This window comes from Eretmochelys imbricata, chromosome 1 (genome assembly GCF_965152235.1).
Source record: "Eretmochelys imbricata isolate rEreImb1 chromosome 1, rEreImb1.hap1, whole genome shotgun sequence".
Classification (NCBI taxonomy): Eukaryota; Metazoa; Chordata; order Testudines; family Cheloniidae; genus Eretmochelys; species Eretmochelys imbricata.
In genome coordinates, this window is record NC_135572.1 from 90079266 (window position 1) to 90101674 (window position 22409).

Genomic DNA, 22409 nt, shown 5'->3' on the forward strand with positions numbered 1-22409 from the left:
CAATGTTAACTGCAAAGAGCAGATCCTAAAGGGTGAGCTGGTGACATGCCTTTTGATCTGAAATTGTTTGATGTTGAACAAGGTGCCATCAATCCTCAATTCAATTAGTATGTCAGATTAATTGTTTCCAAAAGCATACTTAAGAAGAATAGAGAAGACAATGCCAAAGCTGGTAGGCGCTAAGATGCAGCCTTGTGTCATGCCAGTATCAGTGCTAAACTCGGACAATGATTCATTTTCATACTGGATAGTTGCCTTCATTACCTCAGGAAGCTGCTTAAATAGAGAAAGCACATTTTGTGGACAGCCAGTTTTCAACAGAAACTTGTATATGCCATTCCTGTTAACTCTGTTGAAGGCTTTTTATAGGTCAATGAATGCTACATAGGGAGATGCCTCTTGTTCCCAGATTTTTTTTGCAATAAACATATTGTGAAGGACATGTCAGTTAAGCATGCAGTACATTGTGATTGTTTCTGTTACAGATTGGGATGAGGTCAAGCTGATGCCAGTGTCCTCAGCAGGAGTGCCTCCATGTAACCTTGCTGCTGCTTCTGCCAGCAAAATAGGTATTTGAGACTATCAGCTCACAAGAGGCACACTTTTCAAGGACACACTGGCCATTTTCATTGAAGCTATCTGTGCCATGTTGGCCAATGATGTGTCACCAATGCTCCAAATTCTTACTCATATGGGCACTGAAATCACCGAGAACAGCAAGACTTTTCCTTACAGGGACAATCTTGATGATTTATTCCAGTTGAGAATAGAACCCATCTTATTGCTGTTTGAAGTAGTCAAGTGTTGGTCCATAGATGGACAGAGGAGTCAGAGTTCCCAAATTAGTATTTCACATCCAGCTGCATGATCCTCTGATTGATAAATACCAGAGAGCTACATGCATTCAGGACAGACTTCTTGATGGAAAATCTGATGCCGTATATCTTTGGTTCATTTTCAGGTTTCCTAGACCAGCAGAAGTGGTAGTTTAATTCATCTAGTGATCCAGTTTCCAAAAGTCTCATCTCACTGAGGGCTGCCAAGCTAATAACAGTATGTGAACATTCTAAGAAACAATGATTAGTTTACAGCAGGAAAGAAGAAGTTGGAAGGGAGATTTTTAGCCCTCCTTTTCTAAGGCCAGGGTGCTGGAACAATGTTTATAGTGGGGGTACTGAGAGCCATTTAACCAAACTGTAAACCCTATCTATAATGGAAACCACGTGAAGCCAGGGAGTGTGACAGCATGCCCAACACCTAAGTTCCCTCTAAGCTGTGCAGCCGCACAGCACGCTATCAACGGCCACACATATTTGAGGTAGAAGCGAAACTCAAACAGCTTAATGAGACTAAATCGGGGGGGGCAGATAATCTTCATCCAAGAATATTAAAGGAATTGGCACATGAAATTGCAAGCCCATTAGCAAGAATTTTAATGAATCTGTAAATTCAGGGGTTGTACCGTATGATTGGAGAATTGCTAACATAGTTCCTATTTTTAAGAAAGGGAAAAAACGTGATCCGGGTAATTATAGGCCTGTTAGTTTGACGTCTGTAGTATGCAAGGTCTTGGAAAAAATTTTGAAGGAGAAAGTAGTTAAGGACATTGAAGTCAATGGTAAATGGGACAAAATACAACATGGTTTTACAAAAGGTAGATCGTGCCAAACCAACCTGATCTCCTTCTTTGAGAAAGTAACAGATTTTTTAGACAAAGGAAACGCAGTGGATCTAATTTACCTAGATTTTAGTAAGGCATTTGATGCTGTGCCACTTGGGGAATTATTAGTTAAATTGGATAAGATGAGGATCAATAGGAAAATTGAAAGATGGATAAGGAATTGGTTAAAGGGGAGACTACAACGGGTCCTACTGAAAGGTGAACTGTCAGGCTGGAGGGAGGTTACCAGTGGAGTTCCTCAAGGATCGGTTTTGGGACCAATCTTATTTAATCTTTTTATTACTGACCTTGGCACAAAAAGTGGGAGTGTGCTAATAAAGTTTGCGGATGATACAAAGCTGGGAGGTATTGCCAATTTAGAGAAAGACAGGGATACCCTACACGAGGATCTGGATGACCTTGTAAACTGGAGTAATAGTAATAGGATGAAATTTAATAGTGAGAAGTGTAAGGTCATGCATTTAGGGATTAATAACAAGAATTTTAGTTATAAGCTAGGGACGCATCAATTAGAAGTAACGGAGGAGGAAAAGGACCTTGAAGTATTGGTTGATCATAGGATGACTATGAGCCGCCAATGTGATATGGCTGTGAAAAAAGTTAATGCGGTCTTGGGATGCATCAGGAGAGGTATTTCCAATAGGGATAAGGAGGTTTTAGTACCGTTATAAAAGGCACTGGTGAAACCTCACCTGGAATACTGTGTGCAGTTTTGGTCTCCCATGTTTAAGAAGGATGAATTCAAACTGGAATAGGTACAGAGAAGGGCTACTAGGATGATCCGAGGAATGGAAAACTTGTCTTATGGAAGGAGACTCAGGGAGCTTGGCTTGTTTAGCCTAACTAAAAGAAGGTTGAGGGGAGATATGATTGCTCTCTATAAGTATATCAGAGGGATAAATACCAGAGAGGGAGAGGAATTATTTAAGCTCAGTACCAATGTGGACACAAGAACAAATGGATATAAACTGGCCACTAGGAAATTTAGACTAGAAATTAGACGAAGGTTTTTCACCAACAGAGGAGTGAAATTTTGGAATAGCCTTCCAAGGGAAGCAGTGGGGGCAAAAGATCTATCTGGCTTTAAGATTAAACTCAATAAGTTTATGGAGGAGATGGTATGATGGGATAACATGGTTTTGGTAATTAAATATTCATGGTAAATAGTCCCAATGGCCTGTGATGGGGTGAGATCCGAGTTACCCAGGAAAGAATTTTCTGTAGTATCTGGCGGATTAATCTTACCCATATGCTCAGGGTTTAGCTGATCACCATATTTGGGGTCGGGAAGGAATTTTCTTCCAGGGCAGATTGGAAGAGGCCCTGGAGGTTTTTCGCCTTCCTCTGTAGCATGGGGCACGGGTCACTTGCTGGAGGATTCTCTGCTTCGTGAAGTCTTTAAACTACAACTTGAGGACTTCAATAGCACAGATATAGGTATGAGGGTTTTTTTTTGTAGGAGTGGTGGGTGAAATTCTGTGGCCTTCGTTGTGCAGGAGGTCAGACTAGATAATCATAATGGTCCCTTCTGACCTAAATATCTATGAATCTATGAATCACCTCTATATTGGTGCACATAACAAAATTCATTCCACATATGGATATAAAAAATTGTAGGGAACATTGCCCAGCACCCCTCGTTCCAGTACCTTCCCCAAATTGGGGCACTTTCCACAAGGACAAGTGATCACCAAGCACAGATCTTTGATGGGTACAGCTAGGCAAAGCAAAGAAGGAAGGTTTTGCCAGAGGCCTTCTACCTTTTCTCAAAGCAGGGACTGTAGAACTCCAATGGCAAGATGAAGGTCAAGACAATTAGTATAGGCCTGCTGCAGTGTCTAGCTGGAACACCAGTCTGAGTTCAAGAAAGCACTCACCTTATCACATCCACAACTACGCCTTTTCTAGCTGGGTGTGGTCACAATAGGGTGAGTACATTTTCCAACAGGATTCTGGCTAATCTGCTTTCCTGGGGACATTTCCTTCATGAAGGCGTTCCGCTACTTGCTAAGAATATGACAAACCCATTTACAATGCGATGCAGAAATAATCTAGTAACCCATGCATACCTTACTATCAGACATAGAAGGCTTTCTTTAGTATAGTACATATGTTGGAAGTAGAATGGGCCAAAACCATTCCCAACTTCAAAATCAGAATAGGATTACACCAAAGATTAATTCAACCCAATATATAGAGCTGAAACAGGCTTGAAATAAACGGGCAGACCTTCAACTGGTATAAATTGTCACACTTCCATTGAAGTCAATGGGGCTATGAAAATTTACACCAGCTGAGGATCTGATCCAAAGCCTCAAACTGAAACAACTGTGGACTTGAATAAAGTTCAGATCCTGATGTGACTTACATGTCTTATCTATGACCAACCCCCTCAGATCTGAATACCTCCCAAAAAGATTTTTTATATTTTCAGGGTGAGCTGTGGAAGTGGGATTGAAATCTATGCCTGCATCTGAATTCTTTTTCTATTACTTGGTTACTGAGGAGTTTTGCCTGAGTGAACGCACAGTAGAAGGCTGCAGGATTTTCTTTGGTTTTAAGGTCTTTAGGATAAGAACTGGATATGTTTATCTGTTTGCACTGTGTGTAGGATAAGGCTTCACTGCTGACCAGGACCTCTGGGGACCGCTGTAAAACAAATGAGTGATAAATAACAATAGAACAATGCTTTGTTTTCTATTTGCAGTATCTGTTTCAAAGATGACTCTTCTGTTCTGATTTTTAGGTAAGAATGGGTTACTAGTTTTTTTCATCATCACATTGTAAATGGGTATGTCATTACATGAGCAATTGTGAATGTTTTCTGAAAGCTGTTGAAAATCTGTCCCATAGCTAGCATTACCATGTGTCCTCCAAAGCAGTAGTACAATATAAGGAACTAGAAGAAAAGTTATCATCTCCATTTAAAATTCTATTTGTCAGCTAAAAGCTATACCAGTTTTAAAAACGGTATGTATAAATATTTAAAATAGGGTTTTACTTGAGATGAAGTAAAAGAACAGGACTGGTTTTAAAATGTAAATTAGTGATTCAGACTTTAAGAAAATCCAAAGAAAAATAAAAGTGAGAATGTGAAAGAGGTAATAAAATTAAAGAAATAAATGTGACATCTTTAATTTGGGTCTAAAAATAATCAAGTAAAGATGTTATAAAATAAACCGGGTGAGATTAACAGTCACTGAATCAGAGGCAAAAATACCTTATGCATAAATCAACTAGTATCTAAACAATAGAATAGGTCCTCCAAACAGTGGGAAACAGAAGCACTTAAGGCTTCAATTCAGCAAAGCATATCACCACATGCTTATCTTTAAGCAAGTGAGTTATCCCATTGAAATCACCGTGTCTACTCTCATGGTAAAAAGTTAAGCACATGTTTATGACTATACCTTGCTAGATTTAGGTTAGTGTCAGCATTCCCTGATTCCTTGTATGTTTTCCTGTGACTTTGGGCAGACTTCAAATTAACTAAGTAGCCCTCAGTAACTGTATGTAAGCTTTAACTAATATTCTATAACCATATTTTAGGCAGTACAATTTAACTCTGTTTTAGAGGTTGGGTTTTCAGCAATAGAAACCAAAATAGTGAAAATGGGACAACTGGGAACGTTCCTGGGCTGTCCAAGAAGCAGCATAATAATTCATTAGGCAAGATAAAAAAATGTTCCCTTTTTTTAAGTCAATGGGACATCCTATAGGTATAGAAACCAGATCCACAAAGGGTCTTAGGCATTGCAATGATGATTGTTGCAACACAACTTTCAGGCTCCTGGAAAAACCACTGGAAACCGCAAAGCTTGAATTGGGCACCTAAGCTCCCTATACAATGAATGTGAAGAGAGAAGCACCTGAGAATGGGATCCACAAAAGCCAGCATGCTAGGTGCAGAGCTGCCTAAGCTAGCAAATGGGAGATGCCAATGAGAGATGTGTTCTAAGCCTCATCCCGTCTTGCACAGCTCAGTGCCTAAGTCCAGGCTGCAAGGAGGTGTCTATTTCCGCTTACAATACACAGCTGGGAACCTGTCTTCTGAAGTCCAGCAGCTGCAGAGTGTGCCTATATCTATTCAAAACAAGAGACAACAACAGTAGCATCCTCCGTATAAGCCAGTGGTTAGGGCACTGATGTGGCAGATTCTGGTTTAATTCCTTACTCTACCTGATGAGGAGGAGAGATTTGACCAAGGGTCTCCCACCTCTCAGCTAAGTGCTATAGCATAGCCTCATATTGGACTTCCTCAGTCTCTCTTGTTGAAATTATTCTCCTTTGTCGTTAATGTTAATTCTTTCAAAGACAGTAAGAGAGACTCCTTATCAAGCAGAAGGAGGAACTGAACTGGGATCTCCCACTTCATGAGTGAGATAAAGGTTATAAGAGAGACATTCTCCTCTCCACACCACCCCCTGACATTTTTTTGTGGAGTTAGACATGCTCAGGGCATGCCTACTGGATCAGGGCCCGCTGGTGAGAGAGGTAGGGCAACACCTGTCTTCACCTGCTTTGAGGTTATGACGTAGTTTACGCATCAGCTAAGCTAAGCATCAGCTAGGTGACTAGATGCTTTTCTGAGGAAGTATTACATGCCCAGAGCCAAAAACTTGGGAAAGTTTAGGCACCTACCGGGTTAAGTGACAGCTGATCAAGGACTTTGTAGATAGCAGTAGTATCTAAGTACCTTGGTGGATCTCGGTCTATGTTTGTGAGGCGGTCTGCAGGATGGGGCCCTTTCGGAACTGAAAATCTTATTTAAAAAAAATCTTATTAAAAAAATCCCAAACAAACCTGAAGTAGACAGTACATCTTGCTTCCATGAAGACAATCTTTCTTGACATATTTTGACACATCAGAACCTTCTGTGTTATTTGGTTTTGCTTCAGCTTTATTAAAAATGCCCAAAGGATCAGGGGTGGCAGTTCACAGGGTTTTTTTCCCTCCTGACCTCACTTAGGATTCCCACTAGAGACAGACTTAACTTTGCGGATGAAGAGGAAAATACAAATTGCATTTAGGGAATAGTTCTAAAAAGTGTGTTGATGGTCAGCATAGTTCATGAACAGTGGTAGGAAGAGTCTTGTCAGTATGTCCTGTGATCCCAAGAATGAGGCGGGGTTTAAAATACAGCATTTATCAGTATTTGAAACCTTAATTCCTTTCTTGATACATAATTTAATATTCTGTTTATCCAGCTAATTAAATGGAAAAACTCCTCTTCCTATTCCCCTCGTCTTTTGAATGTCTGTATTTTAAGTGCCATCCATCCCATTGCCAATTAAATACTCCAACAATATTATTCATATACAGCAGCAGCGCAAGTTACAGAACATTAGCCAGGAAGAGCGATTAAACTTGATCCAGTCTATATACTTCTTGAAATAAGTCTAAGCATGTGCAGTTGAGTAGCCAGCTAGTTTTAGCTGGGCAATTCAATGTTCTTTGAAGCATTTATTTTACCGCTAATTGGTTTCTGTAGTGTAAGGAACTTAATTTCTTTCTTCCAGATACAGTATTTCTGTAGCACCCACTGGTATTGGCATTACCAATTGTGTATCATTATCATATAATTCATCCTCCTTCCAGCAGGCTTGTGTTGTACTTGCCCAGATCAATAATTAATCAAGACTGTGCCATTTTCAATAAAGTTCAATTGCTTTTTCAATCACATACCAATATCAAATATGTCCAAGTTTAATCTGTGGTATGTTCTTCCAAATGACACACAAATGTTCAGTGTCTTTTAGAAGAATGTTTTCCGTCTGTGTTTTTAACATTCTGTGGCCTTTGTTTTTCACCAGATCAGAGTTAAAGGTTCCTTTAAAAAGGCAGAGTGATCTGACATTTACAACAAACTAATCAGTCTTTATCTTATCAAATGACAAGTGACTCCAACAACGGTTTGTGAAAAAGTTGAATGATTGCAAGGGTATTTTGATAAAACCATTTAAATCATCACAATATGAAACTGATGAAAATCACGTACTTACAATCAGAGCTTGTAAAACTGAATTACCAAATTTATTATTATATTAGTTTCTCAGACTTTATCTGAGCAAAGAAAACTAGATGAAAGACATGTATATTCATGTTAGAATTAGAGTGTGACTGAGCTAAAACCCCAGATCCCAATGTTTGCAAATTTTTGGGGAGAAGATCTGCTCTGAATCTAGGCCTGAACTGCGTGATTGATCTCTCTTTGTGTAATGGAAAGAACTAAAACGGCAGACCTAAACTCTTCTCAATTTTCATAACTTTTGGATCCAGACTGCAGCTTGGACCTCAGCTCTAGTTTAAGAAGGTCATTTTGTGCAACCTTATAGCTCTGTTGTACCTTAAGGATATTTCTACACTTCAATTAAAAACCCAAGCCTGGCCCATGTCAGCTAACTCGGGCTCACCTGGCTTGGACTGTGGGGCTGTTTAATTGAAATGTAGACATACGGGCTTGGCCTGGACCCTGGTCTCTAGGACCCTGTGAGGTGGGCTGCAGCCCTAGCCATAATGTCTACACCACAATTCAACAGCCTTACAGCCTGAACCCTGTGAGCCCAAGTCAGCTGGCATGGGCCAGCCATGGGTGTCTAACTGCATTGTTGACATACTCCCCATGTTTGAGGGGTGATGGTCAAAACCATTTGTCACGTCTTAAAAAAGAAGTAAAATTGAACTAGAAAGTTTCTCTCTCCTTTTCTCCCCACTCCCCAATCCTGGCAAGAATTTTGGGTCATTTCCTTTTGGATTTGGATTTTCTACCATTACCTATGTCTTTGTCATCTCAGGATTAGCTCACTGTAATGCATTTTAAATGGGGACCACTTAGTAATTGAAGCTAGCAGAACATCTTGCAGAGAACATATATTTTTGCTCTGAATGCTCCACTGGTTGCCAATAAGATCCAAGTGAACTTCAAGTTGTGGTTTTTAACCAGTAAGCCCTGATAGGGTTGTTTCCAGGTCACTAGAAAAAATCTCTACCTCCCCATGCCACACTGATGCTACTACATCAGAAGAGGCATTTGAGCTAGAGATTTCTTACTGTAAATGAGAGGAAACTGCCAATACAGCGTTTTCTAGGAAGTTTCTCAAAGCCAGAATCCCCCCACACACACACCCCGGTCCATCAGATTTACAGTATAGACAATCTGGGCATGATGCAAACAGTCCGTCTTTACCAGAAAATATTTGTGAAAGGGTTGGAAGTGGGGTTGATGGGATTTGTAGGTTTTGGCTTGTTGTTTGGCTGGGCAGTCTGATGACTAGAGATTTGCTTAAAGGAAGAACTGAAATATTGTACTGATAGCCTGGAAATGGTAGTTTGTACATTTGTTTTTTAAATAAAGTGGGGTACCTAGAGTGTAGGATAAGCCCTTGGGAGGTCTAAATAAACAAATGCAAGCGCATGGAAAACTCCAGATTTGAGTTACTATGTAGCACAAAGATGGTCTGGTCCATCTACTACTTCAACAACAGTGCTTTAATAAGACAGGACAGTATTCAGAGTAGTTATAATTCTGTAAGTCTTTGCATTATAAAACTGATTGGATGAATACAATTCTGGCACATAAATTTTCAGCCTGAAGAGGAGGCTAATTGCCATGCACAAGGAAAAGGGGCAGTTCCAGTTAGTCCAATGTAGGTTGGGAATCTGTTGGTAAGTTGGTCCCCAGCTACACAGATCTCTGTCCACAGAAGAAGATCAAAAACCTCCCCTTGTGGAATTAAGTGCCCCCCCTGTACCATACTAGCCAGTTCTTGTGTCAGGTTACCATTAGCATCCTTATGGTAACTATGTATTAGTTATTTTATTTATGGCCAGTCCTGTGGCACTCATCAACATATCATCTAAACACATCATCATTTGACTGTGCAGTTGAAGTAAATGCCACAGAGCTGATATTGGCCTGACCAGCTCAGTGGCATTTTGGATGAAGGCATGGACAAAGGCATGACAAAGGGGCATGTTGTTAGTTGTATTCAAAGCTTGTTAGTGTTTGAGAGTCTCCTCATTTGATGTCAGTGGGATAGTATCTGGGATCATATAGCCTCACTAATAAATGAATCCATCCCTGTAGCTTAAATATATCAAAACCATCTAATCTTTTTCAGTCATTGAACTTTCTTGAAAGCTAGTTTACACTGTCATTAACTTTCCCTGTCACAGTGTCATGTTGCATTAAAAATGAAACAGTGCATTTCCTCAGAAGTAAGGTATTTGTTATCATGAAGAGGGAACAACATATTCTTACTATGGGCTAGCAAGAGCCTTATCTGAATGTTTTGAGATGTGAAACTGTACAGAATAGGTGGCATGACCTTTTCAAATGTTAAATTCAGCTCCTTTACTGCTGAAATCATAAACTCAGAGATCCAGAATCATTCTGTAAATAATTAAATAACAAAGAAAAGCAAGCATTTTTGCTACTGCTAATGAGGCAGACATCAAGCAGAATAATATTATATTCCTTGGAAGAACTAGAAATGAGCAAGGTTGGGGGTATTTTTTCCTGAAAAATGCAGATTTGGGTGCACCAAAACATTTAGCAAATCCATGTCAACTTCAGTAAATTTCTTTGTCTGAAAAGAAAAAAATAATTCAGAAGTGTCAAAACATTTCAAAACAAACCATTTTGAAAGGGGATTTAGATGCTATTCACAAAACAGCTAGTATAGTGGGAAACCCAGGTTCAAATCCCCACCCTGGAGCAATGACTTGAACCCAAGTCTCCTCTCCTAACTGGAGAGAACACTAACTACTAGGCAACTGGCTATTCTAAGCTGTGGCTGTCTCTATTTCTCCTGCTGAAGTGTTACACTTTGTATAAGTAGTCATTGGAGCAGGAAGTTGAACCCCGATTTCCCTCTCCTATCCCCAACCCCCATACTTGAGTAGTCACCGAGCCAAAGAGACAGATAACTACTCTTCTGTTGTGCTTAGTGTTTAGGGCACTCATTAGAATGTGGAACACCAGGCTTTTGTTCTCTGCTACAATGAATGTTTAATTAGTTATACAAAGTGGAACAGCTTCAACAGGAGTGATCAAAAGCAATCCACCCTAAAATGCCCAGTAATGTGGGGTTTAGGGCATACAGTTGTGGGAAGAGAGACCTAGGTTCAAGTCCTAGTTCCAAGGCAGGGATTTAAGTCTGGGTCTCCCACATGCTAGATGAGTGCCCTAACAACTAGGCTATTGGGTATGGGAGAGACTGGCAATTCCTCCTCCTCAGTTTTGTGAATCTAGCCAGCATATCCCTCGGCCTGAGCTGCTTCCTGCAGCCTCCATTGGCCTGGAACGGCTAACTGTGGTCAGTGGAAGCTGCTATCGGCCGAACCTACAGATGCTGCAGGTAAACAAACCATCCCAGCCCACCAGTGGATTTCCCTGATGGGCTGCATGCCAAAGGTTGAGGATCCCTGCACTAGCAGTTAGCTCATTATCAATATTGCTGCTAGTTTCTTAGTTATGTTGCTTACTGCCATATACCTCAACAATAACATAGTTATTTATACATGGGAAGACTAGGAATTAGGAGAACCAGGATCAGGGGGAAAAAAATAATACTTCACGCACATCTTTCCTCTCACTTTGAAAAATAGTTTATTTGTGGTTTAGTCATATTTACATTTTTGATAGATGTTGATCACCTAACACTCCTACATTGAACTATTCATGTCCCAAATTGTCAAAAGAGTGGAGATGCTACAAATGTACAGCAGGATTTTATGGACTGTGTGCTTATTACTCACAGGTTCAAGAACTTTACACAATAAATAGTTACAGGAATCCTTTGAAGAAAAGAGGGCTAAAATTAAGTTATTCTAAATGAATATCACCTGAACCTATAGGTCTACTCACTTGTTTATGAATATTGACTGAATGGAAAGCAAATATTGCACTGCTACCAGCCAGTCCTCAGTGTCTGGTGAACATTGTCTCCATTATTTTGTCATAAACAAGAGTAACAATATCAATTCCCAGCTGTTCTATAGTCATTCCCCTCTTCCCAGCATCTTTCTATGTTTTAGTGTTTCTAGGATCTATCTTGGAGAGATGTATCTGGTAATCACACTAAATTCTATGTTCTAGAGACCCAACGGGATGTAGACTCGAAGAGATTGCTGATTATTTCTCTTAAAACTGCAGTTGGAGTCTTTTCTTGATTTCCTATTTCCTCCAGTACAAAACTTTGCACTGTGATTGTATTTACTCCTTGGATGAGAATATCTTGCTCACTGTCTGAACTTAAATCCCTTTACAAACTGATTTTGCATATACTTAATAGTCATTTAAAAGAATTGTGTACTAAATTTAATAGTTATAGAAATGAAATACAGATTATAATGACTGAGAAAGACTATGCTGTAAAGATTTTTTAGATAGCTCTGCCCTTCAGCAGTTCTGACAATCTACCTCATTCTTAACTTGCAATATCTTTGGTATTTTCTCCTGATCCTGTCCCTCCACTGAATGAATTCCCACTGTTACTGAAGGTATAGTTGAACCTTGTCTATTTGTACTGCAAATAAAGAACAACAGATGCTCAAATGCTGTGAGGGCAGGACTCAGTTCAAAACCGTAAGATTGATCCTGTAGAAGGTATTATTTAGGAGAGCTGGTAAAAATAAAATAATCCATGCCAGACAAATACAGTGAAAAGATGTCCAAGATTTTTAGATTGAAAAAAAAAATTAAACAATTCCCATTTTAAGCAGCAGCTGCATTAAGCAGCTTAATTGAAGTTGAGCGGTGACCAGCACTGTACTCAGCCCTGATATCCTTGATAATATTCTCTGTGCTGTTAAAAAATATTTTCTTTTGTGATTATAAATCCACCATCGTTGTTGCCACATCTGCTCCTGGCCCTATTCAGTTGTAACAAATACACCTAATACTGGAACTGAGTTCTTAATATTCTCTGTTCCCCTTATAAACCAGCACTTGACTAGTAATGTGAGGCCATATCATGATCGCAGGGGAAAAACTGAACAATTCTGAGTCTGTGCAATAGGTATTAATCATAGGTTGCTGGGCTTTTTTTCTAATTAGCTCTCAGCAATCAAGTCTAAGTAGCTTTCATAGACTCCTGAGCACATGGGAGTCAACAACATGAACAATCCTGAAAAACCCAGCTTGAAACTTTAAAGTGCTCGACTAAAAGCTGCACTTAAATTGGAATGGCAGCATGGTTTAATAAATAGAGCCAAGTCAGAGACCTGGGTTTTATTCCTAGTTCTGTCACTGACCCACTGTGTGACCATGAACAAATAACTTCATCTTTCTGTACTGCTTTCTGTTCCATGCTTTGTCTCTGGGGCTGTGAGTGTCTGTGGGTGTCTCTGATTATATACTTATGCAGTGCCTAGCACAATGGGGTCATGATCTTACTTGGGCTCTCCAGGCCCTATTGTAATAAAAGGCCAATTTTGACATTTTCTCTGATAGAACATTTTGATTAGAAAAATACATTTTAATAGTAGGGCAATAAACTCAAAAAGAGGCACATTTTAAAATATGTCATATAGCTCTAACTAATAATGCTATTTGTTATTTGATAATACTATTTGAATATTTGAAGATCCCACACAATGTCTCTTATTTCTTTTTGCAGAGACCTGAAATCTTGGACTACAAGTAATAATGCAAAATGAAGTTTAAAATGTGTATAATATAATGGACAAGCTTATTAGAGTTGTTCTAATTATTCATTTCAAATTGTATCTATTGAGATTGTATCCTTAATTGTTTTTGTGAATCGTTGCCAAAATTATGTTGATTTCAGCAAATTCAGTCATTATTCAACAACTTTCTGCTTAAATGTTGTTGTGCTCTTTAATAATGTGTTAATATTGTATGTTGGCCTGGTTCTGGCATGGTGGTTCCTGTATAAAAATCTTTGAATAAAGACTTCCCTGGTGGATTGTCTGTTGGGCAGGAAGGAGGATATGGCTCAAGTAGGTCCTCTAACAGCTTCCACTTAAGAGGGTTAAGGTACAGTGCTAGAACTATTAGGTCTGTTGTCTTAGCTTCAGCCCCTGAGGCAGCATGGAACTGGGTTGACCACATAGGGCCAAAACCCTCCAATACTCAAGGAAGCCTCGGAAAACTCAAGAATTCTTGCACAGTTTAGAAGGGCAATTTCAAAGGACTCTAAAGGAGAAACCTGACTTAGGCAGAGGAAACCATATGGGTGCCAGAAGAATTTAGGCCTGTCAAGGATACCATTATGGGATGGTAGGTGTTGGATGTGTACAAGTTGATTGTTTGAAAATCTTGTTTCTCTAATACTTTGGTCCAACTCCTAAATAAAAATACTTTGTTTTAAGAAGGCTGTTGTTCACTATATCTGTAGTCACAGGTTCCCAAACATAAGTGCCCAAATCCAGTTTGACCTGCAGGTTGGTAAGCCATTGGTACATATAGTGGAGTGTACAGGGCTCCTGGTCTAAGAATGAAAGAATTGTGAGATTCCACCCCAAGACAGGTAAGAAAAAGAGGCTGAACACCTGAGCAAGGTGCACTCAGATGCCAAAAAGGGAACAGAATTTGTATTTAGCCTTGTAAACATGACAGTAGCCCTTGAACTTTTAATAGTAATTGTCCATTATTCATGATGTGTGATTGGTCAGCTAAGTCACAATAGTAGCTGCAACCTGATTAGATGACTGAACCATTTCAAACAGGAGAAACAAATAATACAGTATAATGGATAGTGTGAATAAACATCACAACTTCAAATTAAATTTTGTCATGTACTCCAGTGATTTGTTGTGTCTGGAACTAAGCAACTTGACTAAGGCCATATAGAAAGTTTATGACCTAGCAGATCTGACTCACAGTCCAGTGCTTTGACACCAAGCCTGTTCTTCCTCTAATAATATTACATGTCACAAACTGGCAATTGTGGTTTCAACTGGATGAAAATTATGCACCTCATGTGCCAGAGAAATCTTAACAAAATTATTTCCCAGGACTTGCACGGCTTCCCAATGCGTGGAAAATGGATGGAGTTTTTACTGAATTGTATTTTCTTAGTTCAGACACTGCACATTGATTTAATCTACTCATATACTTTAAATTCTGATATATTCTTCTCTCAGCATATACATTATTAATTATGGTTCTTTGTAATGTGAATTATATAAAGCAAAACAAATCCTAATTACAACAGAGTGTTGATATGTCAGAAACCAAGGATACCACCTTGGGTAAAGCCCTTGTTTGAACAGCCTGGCTTCGTCCTTGACCTGGGCAGTGGTGCCTTAAATTAAAGGCAGAGCCTTTAAACATAACATAAATAAACACAACAGAAAGCCCTGGCGCTTCAAAGCTTTCCTTGCCATCTTCCTCCCTTAGACAGAGCCAAGTGCTAGCTCCTCTTGCAGAGATTGATTACTCCCTTGAAGTTCATGCTCTTCCACCTTCTTTTTTCCTGCTTCTCCTTTATACTTTGGCTCACCCCCATTGGCTACAGAGATGTCTCTCCATACCTGACATTTCTCACAGCTGAGACAGGATGGGGCTGGTTTTGCTGTCTTGACACAGGGACGGTTCTCAACTCCTACCTGCCTGTGTTTTATGTGAAGTTTGAAGACGCCATCACCATATAATTTATTTATGCTTTACATTGAATAGTTTACTGATTTAAATATAGAAATATCAAATCTCAGTTGAACACATTAATTATATGTCCAAAATTGAGAAGCTTCAGTTCCTTTTACATTTTATTGGTTCAAATACATTAAGCCTGGAAGATTTAGCATTGATGCTTCCTCTATGAAATTTCATACTCTCACTTAAAACAATGAATTTTATTTTATTTTTATCGTCTTCTCTCTGGAATCAGATAAACCAAGCCTTCTCCCTATTATGAAGCAATTTCTTGGAAGCTTTTGTATTATAGAACAAATCATTATTTTTGTATGTGTTTCTAAAACAAACACCCAAAACAAGATATGACAAAAATGCAGTGATTTTAATTGTAGAAACTATTATTCACTGGTAATATTTCTGACCCAAATTCCCCACCACAGAACAACACTGGAATCCCAGGTTCCAAACAGAATAAATGGTGTCACAGACAAATGTAAAGGCAGAGGATAATAGGCCACCTTTTGGATAGGATGTGAGAGAAAACCTAGGGTGGGATCCACAAAGGTTCTTATATACTTAAGTCCCACTTAAGTTTTGTGGGTTCAATGCAATCCACAAAACTCCTACTGAAACCCGTAGGTGCCTAAATTCACTCAACACCTATGCTTTTAGCTGCCTATGTTTCTTCCTATGGGCGTGTGCACTGCTGCCTCCCTCTAGGCCTTCAGATGCCTCTCTCCTGCCTAAACCCAAGAGCAGTTCACAAACAAATCATAGAATCATAGACTCATAGAATATCGGGGTTGGAAAGGACCTCAGGAGGTCATCTAGCCCAACACCCTGCTCAAAGTAGGACTAATCCCCAACTAAATCATCCCAGCCAGGGCTTTGTCAAGCCTGACCTTAAAAAATTCTAAGGAAGGAGATTCCACCACCTCCCTAGGTAATGCATTCCAGTGTTTCACCACCCTCCTAGTGAAAAAGGTTTTCCTAATATCCAACCTAAACCTCCCCCACTGCAACTTGAGACCATTACTCCTTGTTCTGTCATCAGCTACCACTGAGAACAGTCTAGATCCATCCTCTTTTGAACCCCCTTTCAGGTAGTTGAAAGAAGCTATCAAATCCCCCCTCATTCTTCTCTTCCGCAGATGAAACAATCCCAGTTCCCTCAGCCTCTCCTTATCAGTCATGTGTTCCAGTCCCCTATTCATTTTTGTTGCCTGCTGCTGGACATTTTCCAATTTTTCCACATCCTTCTTGTAGTGTGGGGCCCAAAACTGGACACAGTACTCCAGATGAGGCCTTACCAATGTCAAATAGAGGGGAACGATCACGTCCCTCGATCTGCTGGCAATGCCCCTACTTATACATCCCAAAATGCCATTGGCCTTCTTGGCAACAAGGGCACACTGTTGACTTATGTCCAGCTTCTTGTCCACTGTAACCCCTAGGTCCTTTTCTGCAGAACGGCTGGCTAGCCATTCAGTCCTTAGTCTGTTGCGGTGCATGGGATTCTTCCGTCCTAAGTGCAGGACTCTGCACTTGTCCTTGTTGAACCTCATCAGATTTCTTTTGGCCCAATCCTCTAATTTGTCTAGGACCCTCTGTATCCTATCCCTACCCTCCAGCATATCTACCACTCCTCCCAGTTTAGTGTCATCTGCAAACTTGCTGAGGGTGCAATCCACACCATCCTCCAGATCATTTATGAAGATATTGACCAAAACCAGCCCCAGGACCAACCCTTGGGGCACTCCGCTTGATACCGGCTGCCAACTAGACATGGAGCCATTGATCACTACCCATTGAGCCCGACAATTTAGCCACCGTTTCTATCCACCTTATAGTCCATTCATCCAGCCCATACGTCTTTAATTTGCTGGCAAGAATACTGTGGAAGACTGTGTCAAAAGCTTTGCTAAAGTCAAGGAACAACACGTCTACTGCTTTCCTCTCATCCACAGAGCCAGTTATCTCATCATAGAAGGCAATTAGATTAGTCAGGCATGACTTGCCCTTGGTGAATCCATGCTGACTGTTCCTGATCACTTTCCTCTCCTCTAAGTGCTTCAGAATTGATTCCTTGAGGACCTGCTCCATGATTTTTCCAAAAAGAAAAGGAATACTAGTGGCACCTCAGAGACTAACCAATTTATTTGAGCATAAGCTTTCGTGAGCTACAGCTCACTTCATCGGATGCATCCGATGAAGTGAGCTGTAGCTCACGAAAGCTTATGCTCAAATAAATTTGTCAGTCTCTAAGGTACCACTAGTACTCCTTTTCTTTTTGCGAATACAGACTAACACGACTGCTACTCTGAAACCTATGATTTTTCCAGGGACTGAGGTGAGGCTGACTGGCCTGTAGTTCCCTGGATCCTCCTTCTTCCCTTTTTTAAAGATGGGCACTACATTTGCCTTTTTCCAGTTTCTGGGACTTCCCCCGATTGCCATGAGTTTTCAAAGAAAATGGCCAATGGCTCTGCAATCACATCCGCCAATTCCTTTAGTACTCTCAGATGCAGTGCATCCGGCCCAATAGACTTGTGCTCATCCAGCTTTTCTAAATAGTCCCAAACTACTTCTTTCTCCACAAAGGGCTGGTCACCTCCTCCCCATGCTGTGCTGCCCAGTGCAACAGTCTGGGAACTGATCTTGTTTGTAAAGACAGAGGAAAAAAAAGCATTGAGTACATTAGCTTTTTTCACATCCTCTGTCACTAGGTTGCCTTCCTCATTCAGTAACGGGCCCACACTTTCCTTGACTTTCTTCTTGTTGCTAACATACCTGAAGAAACCCTTCTTCTTACTCTTAACATCTCTTGCTAGCTGCAACTCCAGGTGTGATTTGGCCTTCCTGATTTCATCCTGCATGCCCGAGCAATATTTTTATACTCTTCCCTGGTCATTTGTCCAATCTTCCACTTCTTGGAAGCTTCTTTTTTGCGTTTAAGATCAGCAAGGATTTCACTGTTAAGCCAAGCTGGTCGCCTGCCATTTTTACTATTCTTTCTACACGTTGGGATGGTTTGCCCCTGTAATCTCCATAAGAATTCTTTAAAATACAGCCAGCTCTCCTGGACTCCTTTCCCCCTCATGTTATTCTGCCAGGGGATCCTGCTCATCAGTTCCCTGAGGGAGTCAAAGTCTGCTTTTCTGAAGTCCAGGGTCCATATTCTGCTCCTCTCCTTTCTTCCTTGTGTCAGGATCCTGAACTCAACCATCTCATGGTCACTGCCTCCCAGGTTCCCAATAACTATTCAACTACGGAAGAATATTGAGGCAGAAACAGAGCAGGAATTACTCTGGCTCAGTGGTTATGGCATCCACAGGGAAAGTGGAAGCCCCTGTGTCTAGTCTCCCTGCTCCAATCAGTCTTTCATTATTTATCCAGAATGGAACAGTTTCAACAGGAAAGGTTGAGGGAGCCTCACATTGGAATATCCTATTGGCCAGTGGTTAGAGCACGCTCCAGAGAGCTGGGAGATGCCTGTGCAAATCCCTTCTTCCCCTGTAGAAGAGAGGTAGAATTGAATCGGAGTGTTTCACATCCCAGTCAAGTGCTCTAACCACTGCCATGAAAGTTATGCAGTGGGCAGCTCCTCCTCTAACTCTTTTGAGTGGAGCAAGGCAGGCACCTAACTCATTTCCTCAGAAAATGGTTGGTTCCTAAACTACCTGACTCCAAGTACCTGGTTTAATTCGTGGATAGGTGCCTATCTCTGAGAGTGGGATGGGGCTTAGTGCACACCTCTCTTGTTGGCATCTCTCATTTGCTATTTTAGGTGGAGAGCTGCCTAGCATAATGGCTTTTCAGGATTGCATTCTTAGGAATCTATCATTCCCCATTCACTATTTAGGGAACCTAGATACCTATCTTTGCTTTGTGGATTGCAGGTTTTTTTCCTGAGTTTTTCTAGGCACCTAAAACTTAGGTGCTGTCATACTCAGTGCTGCAATGCCAAAGTGCTTTCATGAATCCCACTATTAGCAGCTCTGGCCCCTTCCTATACAGGGGACCAACTCACGGTCTAGGTTCTGGGAAAGTTGCACACTTGAGGAAATTCGCACCAATCTATTCTCACCCAAAGACAGTTCTTGCTCATAGTCCGAATATTTGTAAAATTAGACACAAACTCTGTTTAGAGAAAGGCTAACATCGTATTTGTAAGGCAGAGGAGGTATATTATGACAATTTTGTTTCTGTATACCAATTGGTAATTGAAACAAGCTAAATAACCAACCAACATATACTGGCTTGTAAGGGCTTCCTAATTGTCATGAGCATTAGCAGTTCTCCTGAATCCATTTTAGTTACACACTTGTAAGGGGCTATTCTAAATGTCCCCGTTTTAAAAAAAAATACCCTGACAGTATCCATATCCCACATTAATATTTCATTAATACATTCTTCCCTTCTTTAATGTTTACATAATTCCTCACTGCTATTTCTTTCTCCATTTTTAATGTAAACAAATTCAGACTGTTAAATTATATTTCATATGTCTTTGGATTGGAAGTTTCCCATAACACGTATAGCACACTAACTAAGGATTTATTAACTAGGAAAGATAAATTAGAGAGTTATTTACACATCAAAGAAGGCAAATATATATACACAAATAAGTTACAGTCTATGGTACCAAGGGTGACAGAGTTGTAGTAATCTGTCAGTGTGGAATGTCTTTTAGGGCTAACTCAGGCCAAGCAGCATGGAATCGCTTATGTTCAGGAAACTTTGTCCCTCAGAATCCAGACAGCATAAAAGACACACTTTCTCCTTGTCAGGGATTTTTATCCCTTCCCACCTCAGAGTCCAAACTGATGGGATGAGTTAATTCATAGGCCTTTCCTTCCTGGAGGGAGTTAGGAATGCAGTGAAAAGGACCTCTGCCCTTTGAGTCTACATAATACCTCATTTGCCTTCAGTGGGCCATCTTGTATGCAGGAGAAGAAGTGTTTTATCTTATTAATGCTCCTTTTTCTGTTTGGTGAGTTACACAATTACAGAGGTTTATAATTCAAACGCTCACTATAACTTTATACTATAGGCTATAAATGTTGTAAGTGAGATCAACACATGCAGCATCCTACAAGCATTTAATAAAGTTCAAACAGTAAGCACATTCTTATCATTTAACATATAATATCTATTTTGATAATGCTGATGCACAGATAAGCAAGACTGGTTTCTAGCTATGCACTTGTAAGTGTTCAGTGAGCCCTTGGGCCTTGACATGAGCTGTCACGTGGTCTGCTAGCATCACAGTTAGTTCAAGCCCCCAAACTAGGATGTGAAAGTGAGGCTAGGTTCATTTTTGTTCTTGTTCACCGTTGTTAGTGATGGATGTAGTCCAGGCTAAATTATGTTTTGTATGTAATATTCTGGTCTCGTGCATATGCTCATTACTCCATCCCGTAGCTTGACCCACTATCTAAGGCCCTACTCCAAATCCCATTAAAATGAATTAGTAGTCTTTCCATTGACTTCATTGGGTTTTCGATTGGACCAAACAATGGCATGTTACTTTCTCACAGGTAAAGAAGCTCTCACTTAACACAATCAACAGAGAGTTGTGGTTTGGACACTCAAGGTCACAGGTGTGAGTTCTATTAGAAACTGTGGTGGTTTTGGCCCCAATCCAACGCCTACTGACTTCAGTGGATGCTCGATGAGGCCTTTTATGTGTATATTTCCACAGGCTATTCCTCTCAGTTGCACCGTTGTACCAACCACCATTCTGGAGAAAATCCCAGTGCCATGGAACTTTTTCTCCATGACAGCAGTGCTTGCTCTTCCTTCACCTCTCATATTCCTTGCATAGGTGTGCATAGAGCTTTACAGGCAAAGAAAATAACATATCCATAGAAGGAAGTGGAAAGGGACAGGTAACCAGATGCATTATTTAAACCCAAAAAGGAATTAACATGCATTCATATATTTAAGCATAAGGTTTCACAGTTGGAACATTTGCCCTTCCATACTACCTACCACCTCTCTTCATTATTTAACAGAGCAATAGAGGTTGTAAGCACCCCAGGCCATCTGTCTGGTATTTTGTATGTATAGATCGTTGTGCACCTAAGGGGCTGTGCTAATAAACGGAAAAAAAAAACAAACAACAATTTTGCCCTTAGAATCTTATATATCAGCCTATGGAATGTAACTATTATACAACTTATTTTCTGTTTCCTCTGCTATACACTGTTCACTTTTGGAGGTGATTTACTTTTGCTAAAGTTATAACAATATATTTGATGTATAAACACTTAAAATATGATATTTTTAATAGTCTTGACTCAAGTAAAGGGCAGAAAAGTATTGACATCTAGCACTTACTGTGCAGACACTGTATAAGCTTTCCCTATATAGCTCTTGTCATAAATATAAAGGGAAGGGTAACAACCGTCCTGTATACAGCACTATAAAATCCCTCCTGGCTAGAGGCACAAAATCCTTTTACCTGTAAAGGATTAAGAAGCTCAGGTAACCTGGCTGGCACCTGACCGAAATGACCAATAAGAAGACAAGATACTTTCAAATGGGTGGGGGGAGGTTTTGGTCTGTCTGTTCTGTGTGCTTCCCAGACACAGATCAAGGAAGCAAGCAATCCAACTCCATTAAAATTAGTAAGTACTAGCAAGGGAATTAGTTAGCTTATTTTTGTTTTGGCTTGTGATTTTCTCTGTGCTGAGAGGAAGGTGTATTCCTGGTTTTCTTTTTGTAACTTTAAAGTTTGGCCCAGAGGGAAATCCTCTGTGTTTTTGAATCTGTGCTCATGTTGTTTATTCTCAAGCCTCCCCAGGAAAGGTGGGGGGGGGGAGTTGGGAGGATATTAGGGAGGAGTAGGAACTCCAAGTGGTCCTTTCCCTGAGTTTGTCTAAATCACTTGGTGGTGGCAGTGTTGCCTAATCCAAGGTACAAGGGAGAATTTGTGCCTTGGGGAGCTTTTAACCTAAGTTGGTAGAAATAAGCTTAGGGGATCTCTCATGTGGGTCCCCACATCTGTATCCTAGAGTTCAGAGTGGGGAGGGAACCCTGACAGCTCTGTCCATTCATTTTAATCCTGAACAACATAGCCAACCATTCTAGTTTGGGACTGTGTTGAGCAAACATTGCCAG